The 14,027-nt window shown below is 38.8% G+C and overlaps 1 protein-coding gene across 5 annotated transcripts in view; it reads right to left on the bottom strand.

The window, feature by feature from the left end:
* LOC137293841 (1-phosphatidylinositol 4,5-bisphosphate phosphodiesterase beta-4-like) overlaps positions 1–7,405 on the bottom strand; it is a 92,375-nt gene extending 84,970 nt beyond the window's left edge. For 3 of the 5 annotated variants that reach the window (XM_067824609.1, XM_067824610.1, XM_067824611.1), the window contains exon 1: positions 7,250–7,367. The gene's annotated coding sequence lies outside the window, so the exon portion shown is untranslated. Of the gene's footprint in view, positions 1–7,249 lie in introns of all 5 variants that reach the window. The other 2 variants (XM_067824612.1, XM_067824613.1) reach the window with 2 other exon arrangements.
* Positions 7,406–14,027: the final 6,622 nt, after the last annotated feature.

Below are 14,027 nucleotides of genomic sequence, written 5' to 3'. Positions count from 1 at the left end.
TTTTGCCAGCTCAACCAAATTTAAATTTGTTCATGTTTTAGGTATCCTGTGGGCTAGTAGAATTTCAAACATGTTGGGAATATTGCTACATGTTATCACCAGAAAACACCCTTGGTTAATTTCCGTTCCTGCCTGTGTTTCATCACAGGTGAGATGAAATGGGGTTTAATGTCATACTTAAGAATATTTTGCTCATATGACAATGTGCATGCAGGTGTATGTTTGGCTGCTTGTATGAGCCCAGACGTTAGGTGATTTTATAATGCTAGTTCACTGTGATACCATGCCACAGTTAAGCATGAATACCCCTACTCAGACATATGCTAACTAGTACTTGTTTGCCCACTGATGATAACATCCAGGCAGTGAACAAGTATCATATTTTACTGTATGTAGAGTCTAATTTTGAAATACACTGCCCAGTGTCAAACTGCTAATATGTGGTTACCGAAACACAAAAATAGCTGCCTGGTTTGGATACTGCAAACACAATACACCAATCCTAAACCATCAGGATCATGCAAACAAAAAAACAGAGGTCACATAGTTCCTTTGGAAGCAATGACAGGGATTTTGAAAGGTAGGGGAAATGGGCCATTTTGCACATTAGAATAAAAAATGGCCCATTAAAGTTTGAAGTTTACTAATGATACAAGGGCAGCGGCCCATTCTAACTTCAGAAAACAGCTAATAATCCTGAAAATGGCCCATTGTCAAAGTTCTCTATCCCAATCCCTGCATTGACAGTGCAACTGCCTAATGTCAGTCTGGTTTCACTATTCAATTATATCAGAAGGTTGCTGTTTTCATGTTCACCTAGATCTGCAAACCAACAAAAAAGTTTCTGACATCTCTGACTAAACCGATTTGAAGATGTTTTTGACATTAATGGTACCAAGAACTTTCATCTATCTGACCTCTTAAAACAACATATTACAAGCAAAAATCAATGAATACTTCAATGAAATCTTCAACCACCTGGTAAATTTCAACATTTTCTTGTACATCTAAATTTGTAACCTGAAGAATTCCTATCATGGACAGATACAGCAACCAAATAACCAATAACTCAGAACATCTAATGACTCTAGACCAGCATAACATAAGTAATGTTCCAAGAAAATCACCTTTGACAACAGTATCCACTTTCACACTATCATCAATACAGGCTGGCCAGCATCAGTTCACAAACTATCCCCTACAGGCTATGTAGATCACAGGACATACATGAAAGAGTTACGCAACACACCAGGTGTGAAAAGCTTTTCAGCTAATGAACACAAAGACAAGTCCCTATATCAGGCCCCCCTAAGTAATTGAAGGAATTACAGCAAATTTGAAGGAATTGCATCTCAAATGTAAACAAACGCAGCCCACTCGCGAAACAATTGCAGCGATATCGGTAGTTTAGCGGTAATAACAGAAATACATCAGCCCTATCGGAAGCAATGTCGGTAATACTGGAAACACGATCGGCCATCTTCGGAGATTTTTCGGTCGCGAGCGGAAACTCACGCAGCAAAACATGGCGTCGTTGGAACAAGCACCCGTCTCGGTGAGATTTGTTTTTAGTTCCTACTATTACAATTTTATACTTATCCATCTTTGACCACCCGTGTTGAATGCGTTTAGGTATGAGGTGTTGTCGGGGCAATAGCTTATGTTTTTAGGAAAAGATAGTCACTCTAGGAGAGTGTCACAAGTCATGCCCCTGGAGATTGTTTACATCTGAACATCGAAGTCGTGCCAATGATTACGAACGTGCGCCAGATATAACATCATTTTTTTTTAAAAAATGTGTTTAAATTTGTCAGTTGCACTTCATAGCAAGACAAATTATGGCTCATAAACTTCTTCATGGCGCACGTTCGTGATGTTCGTAATCATCGGCACGACTTCGATGTTCAGATGTAAACAATCTCCAGGGGCATGACTTGTGACACTCTCCTAGAGTGACTATCTTTTCCTAAAAACATAAGCTATTGCCCCGACAACACCTCATACCTAAACGCATTCAACACGGGTGGTCAAAGATGGATAAGTGTAAAAATGTAATAGTAGGAACTAAAAACAAATCTCACCGAGACGGGTGCTTGTTCCAACGACGCCATGTTTTGCTGCGTGAGTTTCCGCTCGCGACCGAAAAATCTCCGAAGATGGCCGATCGTGTTTCCAGTATTACCGACATTGCTTCCGATAGGGCTGATGTGTTTCTGTTATTACCGCTAAACTACCGATATCGCTGCAATTGTTTCGCGAGTGGGCTGCGTTTGTTTACATTTGAGATGCAGTTCCTTCAAATTTGCTGTAATTCCTTCAATTACTTAGGGGGGCCTGTATATAATAGAAATGTCTTTGCAAAATTGTTGATTTCTTGTCATTATAAACATGACGCTAAGTATGGCAATTTATCATTTACACAAAGTTCCAAAGTTTCAAGAAAGGCTAGATGCATTACCAGGAAGTAAAATGAAAATGACTCAAAAGAAGTTTAAGAATATACAAATCTTTCATATTACAGTGGTTATGTTGCCATGACATCTGGTAGTATTAGTATACAGCATCAATTGAATAACAATATATTGTAGGAAAGATAGTGTCCAACTCAACAGTATGACAAAAACTGCATATTAATTCCTTTCGAGATCAGATAATCTACCCTGTGGCCATGTTGACATTTCTGTCAAACAGACATACAACTGATAAGTGTTTGCCACAGGTGAGAAACAAAGAGATCAACTGATACCAAATGTTTACTTATACAATAGCAAATAGGTGTTCATAGAAAGCAGAGGCAAGTTAGTCAAGTAACATCACATATTACCAAACCTTGTCAATCTCTTTGGGTACATGATAGGATCCTTATGGCAAAGGTGGTAGTATGCAAAGGCTTGCCACTATTCATTACTTCCGTACTCGTCTAGGGAAAACATACTTTCAGTGATTTCCAACTCTGACAACTTAATTATATTCATAACACCCTTTGATCACTGGCTAACCCCCATCTGACCACTCTGTGACTCAAACTATATGGTATACACTGATACACAAACTCATCTGTATCTGGAAATTTACACTTTAAAAACTTTATTTGGAAGGTCCTCAGATTTATGTGCTAAGGTATAGAAAAACACTTGTGTTGCAATAATATTCAAAATTTCTAACACTATCAAGTGTAAGGCAAATATTAAAATAAATAACAAATAATAAATAATATTAATATGATTAATGCAATCAGCATGAGAACTGACACAAATAGACAGCAGGAATATTTCCATAAACTCAATAGAGTATTGTCCTCATTCTTCAGTCATGAAACATATCATACAAAATGTCCCCTCAGCAAAGTTACATGGCAATCAAATACTCTCATTGAAGAAAATAAAATAGAGTACATCTGCACACACCTGTGCGCTGTCATATTTGTGGTGAAGTTCCAGTCATGTGCAAACAAGAGCAGATAATGGTTTCTAAAATTAATATTTTCTTTATTAACGCTTAGTAATGATAAATGCAAAGATGGCTGCTAAATGTACAACAATAAATAGACAATGCCATTAGAATGATTAGAAAGTGGTCAAATGTAACACATTATATATGGGATTAACCTTTTCTCAGTAAAGTGTAGATTCTTGTGCTTTTTATTGTGTTGAGTCCCATCAGGGATTTGAACTCACACCTCAGTCAGGTACCTGATCACCAGCACATAAAGTCAGCTTAACCCACTCAGCTACCGTGGCTTCAACAACAATGCTTTAATAAAAGATCTTCTGTAAGTATATTTTTTTAACAGAAAAACCACACACTGTCTGAATCACTCTGATTTAAAAAGCATGTTGGGTTACAGAGGATGATATATAAAAATAGGGTTCAAAGTTTCATTCTTGAGGACTCCACTTAAGAAGTGAACCAGATGTGAATGTATGTGTGTGGTTGTGATGGTTAGCACTAATGCCAGTTGTAGTGCTAGCCAACTCCGATACAATGCTGTGGTTTAGTATGGATAGCAAATAGTTTCCTGACTCTGAGCTGACCAGCTCTTCCCTTTATGATGTTAATGCAAAGTGCCAGGCAGAAAGAATGAAGGTTAATGTTCCATAAATTTGATAGGTTGAGTAGAAGCTGAGTATCATAACAAAGTATATTAAAATCTCTGATGGAGCCGTTGCCTTTTCTTGTTATGTAAGAACATCCAAACATTGGTAAACCAGGGTCTTGCATCTGTATTATAATGTGCTGACCCCCAAATATATACCATTAAGAAAAAAACAGGGGATGTTCCATTTTGCAAGCATACCATGATCCAATGCCAATGCATATGAGAAAAAGTAATATGCAGATGAAACATTTCAAAAGGAATGGAATACACTGTGACATTTTCAATGAACGTTTCTCCATCGTCCGTTTCCTCCTTGGCTTCATCATTTGCATTTTATCAATCTTGTAAATCCAATATCCCCTTCCTTTTTTTAACAGTATATATTCAAACTATCCATTTATGGTTGATCCCCATCTTAAACTTCACTTCATCATTCATGCTCATGACCATGACGACATCCACACCTTCCCCTTTCCCAACAGTCTCACCTGATGCCCCCTCCCCACTACAGTAACACCAGTCAAGTCAGTATAAGCTCTCATTCAAAAGAAGATAATGACTGGTGTTCCTATAGAGAAGCACAACAAAGTTATGCTCACGCTGGTGGCAATGAATACAGGTAATGCCAGGTAGGTAATAAAACCTGTGGTGCAAATGAAGAAAAACAATAAAAAGGGTCTAGTGTGAGGGTCCCATATAAGGGCTGGTCACAAAACCAGAGACTATGTGGGGTGTCAGTATTTACCAGTCATAACCCTTGATAATCACAAAAATATCTACGGTATATACCATATTTCTGTAGTAAGCTCCCACGTTTATGCACCCAATAGAGCGCATATATCTACATGAAATACCATGGCAACAAAGACTGTTAAAGGTCTGTCTTATCTGATAATGCTGACATAATAGATGATATACATAAACATGAAAATCCAATAGCATGCAGTGTGACAGTATCTGTGACCAGTGGGAGATCATGACACAAGCAAAACATGAATGCTAAATTCTGTTTCCTATCTTTGTAAATCAATTCATCAGAGATAACAGCCATTAACCAATCTAACCTTTGTCATGCAAAGTACCCACTTGCATTGGGAATAATAAGTTTTAATCAGCATATACCAAACAAGAAAATTAACATTTGTTTACATCCCAGTAAGCAAAGTTGAGTTACTGAAGAGCCATTCTTCATCACTTCAACAGGTCCCTGTCATACATAGCCTAATGTTAAAAGTTAAAAATTTACAGGGTGTCCAGATTCAGATATCATGCAGGAAACCTCATGTAGCTTAGGGTTCTTTACAGTTTTCAAAGATGTTCTCACGGATGCTGGAATCAGGTTGGGGTTCCTGGAATACAACTATCTGCCACTGAAAATACCATGTATCATCTTCAGCTCATTGTTATTTTCATAATTCCAAATCAAATAAAACTTGTGGGAAGTGAGTGAGTACGGTTTTATGCCGCTCTTTAGCAATACTCGAACAATATCAAGACAAGGGCTCCAGAAATGGGCTTCACACACTGTACCCACGTGGGGAATCGAACCTGAGTGTTCAGCATGATTAGAGTATGGTGTTTGTCCTGATGCAGAAAACCTATGTGACTGACGCACACATTTTCTCATATATGCAGTGACTCTAAAAGCTTGCATCATTGTTGACGCAATGCTACTGGGCCCTAAGTTCAGATAATCTAAGCTTGTAATTAGCTGTTGTTTAAGACTACTTAGTTTATTGTTTGCTCGTTAACTGTTCAGGGCTGATGACCTGATTTACATTGGTTTTTTTGTCATAATTTAACTATCACAGTTGATGTCTTGAAATAAGTTCCATACTGTGGTTGACTCTAAAAAACAGGTCCATGACTCCCTCTCATAACATCAGGGAGTCATGATGACGCCTAAACAGTGACAGCATGCTTTAACCAATAGGTTACACCACTGCACCGAGTGAAGTTCTATAACTTCTAATCATTGATAATGGAGCAGCGTATTCAAAGCAGTAATGGTTAGTACAATATACTAAAATGACACTGATGTAGGCGCCTACAGCTTGCTGTTGATCATAGCTTGTGTTTCCTGGTGATAGACAACAAAGAAGAGTTCAGTATGTTCAGATGGATGAGTGATCAATTATCATAATCAAGCCATTATTATGTCATTAACTGGTCTATCATACATGTTAGGAACATGGACAGTCTGAATTACATACCACATACATCTTCATAGTTTATCATGTTAATAGCTTAGCATTGCTGATGCATGTTACTGATAACACCAGCACAAATAATACTACATTTTCCAAGAAACATCGGATTTATTCCAAAAGATGTATCAGTCCATATTTATTTGACTATGCCATTACTATCATCACAACGAATGACAATTGCAAAATATACTATGACTAGTATTCAGATTTTCATCAAATCGATCAGAAAAGCAATATTACCTTGCTCTCTTACTGTTTGTATCACAGATAAGATTAGGAAGAAAGAAAAGCATGCAAACTTCCATTGCTCACATGGACAGAACAGATCATAATTGGAGCAATTACTACGATACTTTGCGTTGAAACATCCTTGAGCCCGATTCCTTGTTTAGTCTATCTAATCTAAAGTAGTCCTTATTAACTTGTCAGTCATTTTCAGTAAACTAACCGTGCTTTAAATTTAATTCTGTCATGTTTTGAAACATCAGTTTATCTGAAATGAAACGCATATCGCTCGTTACGTTTAATAACGCTTCTCATGGTCTTGGCGAATACAGACAGTCACTACACAAGATGTTTGTAATGATTTTATTTTGAGATCTTGCTGTTCTCAGCCGGAGAGACGTATTGAAAAGATGGACCGTCAGAAGTTAACAGCTGAAGCGAAACATGCACATGACACGTTCATTGCATGGGTTGATCGTTTACTGCTTCGTCAGACTAAGCAACACCGTTTTCGCTAACGGTATGTTATTGCCAAGGTGTGTGGGTATTCCAATGCTCTCATCTGCCCACAACATGTATAATTAGATGGAAGGACTGACTGACTGATATTCCAACATGGATAAGCGAAGCGCCCCAGTTTCAACGTCTCCCACTCCCAACGCACCGCGTCTCGCACTTGCTGCTTGTGCATTTTTCGCTTCATAGCACGTCTTACCTGTTTATGGTGTCATGATGAGAGTATATCCTAAAAACCGTGGCATCTGTCAAAACGGTAGTTTAGCCAAATATATGCACAAGTTCATCTCTCGTCTGCCATTTTCTCACCCAGATTTAATGTTGACATCGATAGCCAATCGCAGCCATTCTTTTTATCACGTGATCTTCTTACCAATTCAGCAGAGAAATGAAATTCTGGCACACAAGATATATAACATGTACGATGGTATTTCTGGATATGTGTTCAGATACGATAGACTTCATAACCTGAATAATGCCTTATCGGTTACAAAATTACATATTACTTGATAATTAACGTATTTACAACAGTGCATATCGGTGAAATGTTACAAAAGTGTCAGTATCTCAATAAAAAAATATAGCTAACTGTGGCGATAGTTGTAACAATATCTTGTAATAATAAAATAATAAAACACATCATGCGCTAATAGAAGACAGCAGGAATAAATCTTTCTGAGTTTTTGACACATCCGGACAATATAGTACATTGTTTCAACTTGATATGCTGGGCTGTGGGTAAGTCAAGTAGTAAACGCGTTCGCGCCTGGGTTCGATTCCCCACATGGGTACCATGTGTGAAGCGCATTTCTAAATTCAACCACTCTAGTAAATATCCTATTCCGCTTCCATTTGCTTTGAGTTTATCAAATAACTAAACAATACCTAGATATGTACTTGAGAAAAATAGTTAGGGATATATGTAAATTTTGACAGTATGAATAATGGTTTGTTTGACACACTGATGAAATATCAATCATCACAATACCAATATCCTCAACTGAGTTTGTCTAATACATTTGTTTCTATCGCGAGTGAGAGAGTGCGTGAGGGTAGTAACAAGTGAAGTGCCATATTTTGGCGTCTGTTGGTATGACGCTACGCCCCATCCACCTTCCGACCTAGCCATACGCAACCCGACCTAGCCATACCAGACCTAGCCATACGCAACCCGACCTAGCCATACGCAACCCGACCTAGCCATACGCAACCACAGATATATTTTGTATCATTCCTGGGTGCAGTATGCCAAAAGTCACATGTTGCTTGTCAGAAACGAATACCAAATCTACGCACCTATGTCCTCTCCGTGTTTACATACACTCAAGCATCCAATACCACAAGCGGTATCGTATATAATTGCGATTTTGGATGTATCGTAATACGGCCATCTTAATTCTTCCACACGTAATTGTGAGATGATGTAAACTCGGATCCAACCACAGCTTCTTTGATCCAGGCTTTATTTTCTAGAAACATGCGTAGTTTACAGAATTATTCCTTCAGGAAGCATAACGCAACATTCGCATATACACGCAGGGACAATGATTGATAAAACATGATAAAACGTTCTTAAAACGTTCTTTTGAAATGTATTCCGGCGTTACGAAAACATATCACGTAACGTCACAAAAACGTAAACTCGAAACGTCACACAAACGTCTAACAGACGTTGTTTATACGTTTTGGGATAAACTAGCCTCCTTTAGACGTGTTTCCGCAGGGGTCTGAAACTGCTGATTATACTATTATGTCTGTACGAGAACTGTACTATCGAGAATCGTTTAGCTTTTTTCTATGAAAATAATGGTTACGAAAGAAAAACATGCATGGTCTGTTTATGAAGACGCCCTTAGTGAATTAACTACCTTGTGTGTGTGCGTGTGTGTGTGTGCGTGTAAGAGAGAGAGAGAGAGAGAGAGAGAGAGAGAGAGAGAGAGAGAGAGATGCATGTATGTGACATTTACGTCTATTCGGAGTGCATTATACGTATCAATATGAAATGCCAAAATTCTTTGAACAAACTAATTTGCAAGTTGCATAAGTTACGTTTTCTCCAGTAAAGGTTTACTAATAAATTCACTCAAGATTCCCCCTTCACGTCCGCAGGAAACGTTCTGTATTAAGACTAGTCTGTTTATGTTTGACCAGAAATACATCTTACCGTATGGAATAAACATTCAGGTTACCATTTGTCCCTTCCGGCCCTCGATTTTGTCATTTTACAGTCCAACCATGATCCTAAATTCTCTGGAACTCAATATCCACCTTGTCCTGTTAAAGAATATGCCGTGGCCAATTTTTTATGTGCCTGACATGTGTTAACACAACTGAAGATAATCCAATAGTTGTTACATAATAATTATCTGTTGATTGGCCTATTTCATGCCAATATCGGTTAAATGGCAGGTAATGACGGTTGTTTGTTATTTACACACCTGTTCAAAGGAAGCACTTCCCACGTGTCAGTCATTATGACTAGGTGATCGTGACGACGCAAACGACACACGACGTTTATAGCGCACAGAACAAGGCTTGTCAATTAGCGTTACCCAGTCAATATATATATATACGGTCAGAAGAGAGTGATAATAGCCTCGTGTGACGACCCTGTCGATATGTAGCCATTGTTCATTCGTGACGTCATTATAGGCGTGTGCTGTCCGAGAAGGCACGGAAGAGGATAATGGTCATTGATGTCCAAGACTGGCAGCTAATCTGAGTGATTATATCCATTTATAGCAACAGGCATGCTGTACCGAGGTTTTGAAATCTCGTAAATTCACGGAACCACGAGACCCACCAAGACCATTGGCTTGTCTGGCTAGTTATGCGTTGCAAATTGGGTGGTATATATATACATGTATGTATACGTGGACAGGTTGCGATGCTTGTGCGATGCTTCTTTGAGGACGAGTCAATGGTCCTTTTGAGATTAGGCATCAAGGGAGGGCCTCAGCAAGTCTCTAAAGTTATTGAGCAGCTTTTGTAAAAAAATTCAGCAATATCAAAGACAACAAAGAGAGAGAGAGAGAGAGAGAGAGAGAGAGAGAGAGAGAGAGAGAGAGAGAGAGAGAGATGTTTTAAGTATGGCCAACATTTAAATGCCAGCGAATACCATCATGTTTGAATCGTTGGATCGTTGCATAAACATCGGAGATGCTTTCCGTCGTTGATGTACAATCACACTACCGTCGACATCAATACAGATATCAATGCTGACGTAAGTTGTACCTGCGTAACAGCAGATTATACAATCACTTCCTGCCCGGGTAACGTTACACAGTAGCTAGGACTGGAACGTTGTATAGATATCGTTAGTTACAGGTTTAAAACAGATTGTTACTTAATACATGTATATACTTGTTCTATGTATATATTTTTGTTTGAATATGCATGGGTAGGGTTTTTTGGCTATCAGTTTGTTTTAACTGTCTGTTGCATACTGACCTACGATATCCCTACAATCCAAGTACACACGGTCTCCTTACTTCACGCACGCATTCAACAGGACTTTTTCACGACACTTTATAATGACGTGTAACGTTATTGAATATTCTGGTATCCTTCAATAAAGACTATAGTGCAGTAGTCGATCACTCGAAAATATGGTTATCAAAGGTATTCGATGCTAGAGGAAACCTTCCCTATGTAAGTTATAATGTCTTATATCAGCATCATATACACAGATGAAAGTATCTTCTAAGTCAACGCTAGTATCATCTACCTTGGTCTTTAACGTATCACAGACTGCATCTACTATGAGAGAAAAGGGTGAACATATACACTGACGTAAGCATTTTACGTGACAAAGTACCTGTGAGCGACATGTCGCCATCACACCATGAATGAGTGAGTGGATGTGGTTTTAAGCCTCTTTTAGCAATATTCCAGCAATATCACGGCGGGGACACCATATATGGGTTTCACATATTGTAGTCATGCGGGGAATCGAACCCGGGGTCGCGATGACGCGACAACGTCGACGTGAGTGTTCAACGACTGCAGAACAGGAAGTAAAATGGGTCGTGTTTCCCGGTAATATCGTAGCCAGTGCATCATAAATCCGTCATGCCGAGCGCTGAGGTTCATTCTGAAGAGTACAATGAGTAAAGCCAATTTCTGTTGCACTGTTTGGTCCAGACTAGGTTAATTACATACTGCGGCCATACAGATGGAACGATGATGAATGCGGCATTATGCAACCATCAAACTGATATCGTTATATTGCTAGAAGACTGCTACAGAAGGTGTGCAACCCACTCGCATTAGATATTCATTGTCTTATAAAATTTATGTGTCTATTTCCTCATTATGTTAATTACAAACGCACTATTCTTTGGTTCTTGTTTCAAGCTAAATATGTGCTGTGGTAGAAGTTTCTATAAATATAAACGCTTGAGTCATAATTCCTCATGCCCTAATGGGTGTTACTTGAATTAACACGGAGGCTAATCAGTCAACGCTGATGGACGGCTGCGTGTTACAGCAATGAAACTTGTCTATCATCCCTATCAAAAATTGAGTAATACGGTCCAAGATCACGAGCCGACAGAACAGACACGCATTAAATTCATTACTGAGCACTGAACAAGAGGGTGTGGGCGTTGGGCTGATGAGAAGCCCATGTGGTTCTGATAATCATATGAAACCATCACAAAGATAAACCGATGGTCAAGGATATTGCTGACCAATCAGGCATGCTCACTGGCCACATGTTGCACGTGCAGACTTGTGTTGGTGTAGGATCCGTGTATAACTGACATAACATGGTAAGATGCACTTTGAGAATGGATGTACAGAAGAAATAGATACATGAAAGCGTGTTTCTATCAAGGGTTGAAGCCACCCCATGCCATTCTATGTCAAGAACAGTCTGTCTCACAGTCTGGACCACATCACTTTCCCTTCCGCCTTGCCCTGTCAGCAATGGTAAAGACCTTAATTAAGCAAGTCTTGAGGGTCTGAATGTGTGATCTCCTTAAGGCTCTTTTTCACTGTATATGGGATTGTTTGTTACTCTCAAAATTATATATATTCAGAGTCTTAGCCTATGTCAACAGGAACATCTTGATAAATGGAAAGTGTATAGATGTATGAATCTGACGGTCATATTTGTGTATTGGTTTGTTAAGACGTCTCGGCATCATTCGTCACTGCTCGCATATTTCCGTGTTCTCCAAGAAGGTCGACTTGTCCCGCGATAACGAAGGCTGTATACATAACATATAGGCCGACTGTAGGCAATCTTATGTTCCGCTGGCGATCTATCCAGTTTGAGTTGACCGGTGAGATCTTAATTATGGAAACCTGACTTGAAGCTTCTAAACTGTCGGAATGTTATAATTACCCGAGGCAGGATATACATTTTCGCTACAGTAAAAAATCTGCAACTGTGCCATAGAGTTTATAGCATATTGGATTTGGGTTTAATTTGACGTTCTACATATTAGTACCACATCTTAAAGACATAACGCACTTTGTTAAAACGCGAGAGAATGGGCATGTGCTGGCAGACTAAATGTGTTTATCAGGACGAATCTCGGGTTCGAACAAACTTAGTCGGATCCTAGTTTGTCCAAGGAGAGTAACTCGTAGCGCCATATACAACAATATGTCGTGCCTTATATAACCCTGCCTTATATAACTTTGCACTGTTAGTGGCTAGCGCTAAGATATCTTTTGGAACGGACCTTTGTCTGCTTCACAAGCCCGGAACCATATCATTTAACCCTAACCTTTTCAGTCATACTGGAGCCCAAGGCTTAAATATAACAAGTCTAGATCTCCCATGCGTTTAAGTTTCTGAATCTCCAAATAAACTAAAATAAATTTCTTGTGAAAATTTAAGTCTGCATTTTGTTCATCCAGACAGACCTTTAACTACATGCTGTTGACCATTACACACGCGCTATGCAACTCTTACCACCCCAACCCCCCACCCCCAGCACCGACTATGAGTCCCTCCTACCTTGCTTTGGCAGTTGGTCCTACGACAGCTGGAAAAGTCCAGGTATAACGCTTATGCATCATCTACAATTCGGCAGATATGATCCAATTCAATTGATATGCCCTTCCTTTATAAAACATTACTGATTATTCAGATACGCGCCTCTGTTTACATAAGTTCTGATATACCACGTGAGTCTTTCATGAGATTAAAGTTAATCTGTTCGCGATCACATTCCAAATTCAGCTGTTTTGAACTTCTGTGGTTTAGTGAGTTGAGACATGAAGTGAGCGAGTGAGTTGGGGTTAGAATGTTCCAGTAATATCATGGCGGTGAACACCAGATGTGGGGTATCAAACCCGGACCTCCGACGAGACGAGCGAACGCTTTAACCACTTGGCTACCCTCATCGGCAAGGAGGGTATAAAACAATCTTGCCCTGATCTGCTAGTCCTGAACATGGTGTCTCGATGGGACAGAATTTTGGAACTGACCTTTCAGTTCATAGCAAGCATGTGACAGTGATATTTCTGAAAACCCTTGAAAATCCGGGTTAAAATGACTTCCAGAAACACACGTTTGTCGTAAGAGCGACTAAAGGGATTTGATACTCACCTTCGTTGTCTTGGCTGACACATCGTTTCCAAATTGTGCAGATCGATGCTCATGTTGGTGATCACGGGATTATCTTGCCCGGACTCGAATATTTTTACATTCTGGAATATATAGCTGAGTGGAGCGTTAAACTACCAACCAAAAAACGTGACTTGCTCTCAGCCTACCTTTACCTGTTTTTGCCATTGTCAAAACGAAACCATATTATATTTTCTTCAAGAATCTCTTTGTTAAATACTGGATGAAATCGGTCATTTCTATTTATTTATTTATTTATTTATTTATTTATTTATTTATTTATTTATTTATTTATTTATTTATTTATTTATTTATTTATTTATTTATTTATTTATTTATTTATTTATTTATTTATTTATTTATTTATTTATTTATTTATTTATTTATTTATTTA

The sequence above is a fragment of the Haliotis asinina genome, chromosome 8, assembly GCF_037392515.1.
Source record: "Haliotis asinina isolate JCU_RB_2024 chromosome 8, JCU_Hal_asi_v2, whole genome shotgun sequence".
Lineage (NCBI taxonomy): Eukaryota > Metazoa > Mollusca > Gastropoda > Lepetellida > Haliotidae > Haliotis > Haliotis asinina.
Note: the sequence above shows the minus strand (reverse complement) of the source record. Positions and strands in the feature narration are given on the sequence as shown.